The sequence below is a fragment of the Nanorana parkeri genome, unplaced genomic scaffold, assembly GCF_000935625.1.
Source record: "Nanorana parkeri isolate BGI_ZX_2015 unplaced genomic scaffold, ASM93562v1 scaffold1944, whole genome shotgun sequence".
NCBI classification, from domain to species: Eukaryota; Metazoa; Chordata; class Amphibia; order Anura; family Dicroglossidae; genus Nanorana; species Nanorana parkeri.
The window spans coordinates 179,608-182,854 of record NW_017308212.1 but is presented as its reverse complement, the minus strand read 5'-3'; the positions used below and the strand labels follow the sequence as shown (position 1 = coordinate 182,854).

The following is a 3,247-nucleotide window of genomic DNA, read 5'->3' as shown; positions in this document are numbered from 1 at the left end:
TGCAAAAATGTTCACAAAACTGATAATCATTCCTATTGGTCTGTCATTTCTAATCTGATCCCCCGGGAGTCAGCTCTCTCCTCTCCCCTACACTCCGGCTGTAGACTGTCCCTCGGCATCCTCACATATAATGAAGGGCTATGGGACTTGCATTGTCCATGATGAGGTCAGCAGGTCTTTGACCACCATATCAGAGGGGGGAAGGGGCCGTGTTACACGGTCTTGGAGCCAGAGGGGACGGGGATCAGGTAAGTAAAATCCCTTTACATAACCCCCCAAGGCAGCCTCACCGCAAGGGTTTTCTTTCTTCCTGGAGATAGGCTTTAAAGCCCACCCCTGCAAAAACGTTCACAAAACTGTAATCATTCCTATTGGTCCGTCATTTCTAATCTACAGCCGGCGGATTGCTTGTATGTTAACAGTCATCACTGCCTGTTTTTAAATTGTCGGTATTTCCCGCTCATGCACGCCGCATGGCGCGCGCAAGTGGGCGTGGCTGAGCGGACATCTAAAGACGTTCTGCTCAGATCTAGAGAGCTCGCGGCCGGCCGTTTTTTTTATATTGACCCCTTCTTTTATATTGTACCAAAGAATTGGGCATCATATTCTGTTTGTGTGCACTGAATTTCATTTTAGTGTACAGGTGAAACTCGAATAATTAGAATATCGTGCAAAAGTAATTGCAGTAAGTGCTGCAAAAGGGGCCCAAACCAAGTACTGAGTACATATGCATGCTTGTACTTGTCAGAGGTCCGATATTGTTCTATGTACAATCCTTGTTTTATTGATTGCATGTAATAATCTACTTTTTTGAGGTTGTGGATTTGGGGTTCTTGGGGTTTTCATGAGCTGTAAGCCATAATCATCACAATGATGACAAATCACGGCTTGAACTATCTTGCTTTGCATGTAATGAGTCTCTCTCATATATTAGTTTCACCGCATAAGTTGCATTAGTGAAATAAATGAACTTTGCACCATATTCTAATTATTTGAGTTTCACCTGTATTTTATCCTAAAAATACTTGTTTGATAAACATTTGCGCAAATATCGTGCGACATAAAAAATTGCAACTAGCATCTTTTTATTCTACAGGACCTCGGCTTTTAGAAAATATATCATTGTTGGGGGGGTCTGAAGCTGTTTTCTAGCCCAAAATTCTGATTTTATCACCATGTGTGCGCAAATGTAATAAATTGCTCCAGGTAGCAAGTGGTTAAACATTTGTCGTGTTGACCTATTTCAATTGCTTTTGTGTGATTGGCTCATTGCAAAGCTTGTAAATGTTGCCAATAAACCCGATTTGCAATGGGGGTTGAATAATTTAGATGACACCTGTACATGGCGTACCAGCGTTATGGTGCCCAATCCATTCTACACAGCGGTATTTGAAGTGCTATAGCAATATCGGCCACTAGATGACACTCTTGCCCCATCACCCCCCTCCGGTCTCGCTCCAGCTCTCTATAATTAATGGCAGCTTTTATACTCGGAACAAATTTGACTCTAGGTAGTTTTCGGTTCTCCGGCAGCGTAAAATATCATCACGAAATCCTCGCAGGAATACGGGATCGGTTTTCATGAATTGCTAAAACTCTTCTTGTGCCGGAGTTAATTTATGGAGAAGGGGCGAGGAGGAGGCTCGTTCTAATGAAATATGCTTTATTGGTTCATTTAACAAATGGTGGTAGGTTGTGACATTATTAAATTTGCGCCGTTTCCTGCCCCTAACTGGCAGCTCCGAGCCGCGGGGATATAAAATAATTGCTTCTGTCAGGATCTGAGATCTTTTCGGTGCGTCTCAGTCTTCCTGTTCTCTGACGTGAAGCGATGAGAACTGTGAAATGAAGGAGACACATCCTGAGAACGGCGCACATGCGTCTAAAAGTGATGATTTTTTTAGGGTTTTATGTTGATCTGTCATTTGTATAGATGTGGTGCAATCAAACATGGACGTTTATCAAACAAAATGACTCAGAGGAGCAGCTTCAATCCTGAGTGGCTGCAGCTTCCACCGGCATTCATCTTCTTCAGCTGGCTGACAGGTTAACTTAAGGTGCCCATACACCTTACGACCATCGCAAGACTTTTGTCTTGCGATGGTCGTATGCTTATTGAAAGCTCGTACGATCTGCTCACCTTGGACGGGCAGATCGTACTTGCGATCATCGAAAGCCCTCCCCCGCTGAGGGGCGGGCTTTCGATGTCCGCAATGCAGAACGGGCAGTGTGCGCGTGCGCACACCGGCCCGTTCCGCAGCTATCGGACGAGCAGGCTAGAAACCCGCCGACAATCGTACGATTCTCGGCGGGTTTTCGAGCATGTTGGTTCGACAAAAGACGTGCGACTGTACAGTAGAAACGGTCGCACGTCTTCGTTCACACTGCTCGATTCTCGTACGATGGCGGGATTTCGCCCGATTCTCGTACGAAAATCGAGCAGTGTATGGGCACCTTTAGTCTTCCAGCCTGCCGGGATCCATGTTGTCTTAAATTAGACCTGAATTAGACCTGAACTTAAAAAGTGAAGATTTGATATATTATAAGGAAAGTGAAGATTTGATATATTATAAGGAAAGTGAAGATTTGATATGTTATAAGGAATATCTAAAAGTGATGGTTGTATCTAATCAATACCCTAGAAATAGTAGAGCACCTCCAGGTACATGAGGGTATCTAGGCAATCCTGTACCTACAGCCTCAAAGCTATATATCTACAGGGTGAGATCATCTAAGGCTTTGCTGCCTCCATCTGCTTGTCTCAGGAGATTTGGAGTGAGATTTGGTGGTCATTACTCTGCTGGAGGGTCTGAAAGGTGGAAAAGCCCCCACCACTACCAAGATGGCCGCCTACACATAGAGACCCAGTGCAGAACAAGGCAGGGTAAGTCAGTAATGATTAAAGATCAGTTGCATGGTGACCACAGGCAACACTGGTGACCAGTCCTTTGCACTACGTCTGCCTTATTTTAAGAAGAGCTTCCAGGGTTCAGCTCCTCTTACATGGAACTAAATCTTAGATAATGAATATGGAAAAAGGTGTTTCCAGCACCTTCCTTTGAAGTGTCAGTCCATACATAACTGATATTTCACATAATGGGCACAGCGGGTGTACAGACCCGGGAACTCAGCACAGGGATGGTGGGAGCTCCTCATAATGGGCACAGCGGGTGTACAGACCCGGGAACTCAGCACAGGGATGGTGGGAGCCCCTCATAATGGGCACAGCAGGTGTACAGACCCGGGA

General features: G+C 45.1%; 1 protein-coding gene across 1 annotated transcript in view; it reads right to left on the bottom strand.

The window, feature by feature from the left end:
• OTOF (otoferlin) overlaps window positions 1–3,247 on the bottom strand; it is a gene marked incomplete at its 3' end in the record, with an annotated part of 174,181 nt that overhangs the window by 72,731 nt on the left and 98,203 nt on the right. The window lies entirely within an intron of this gene.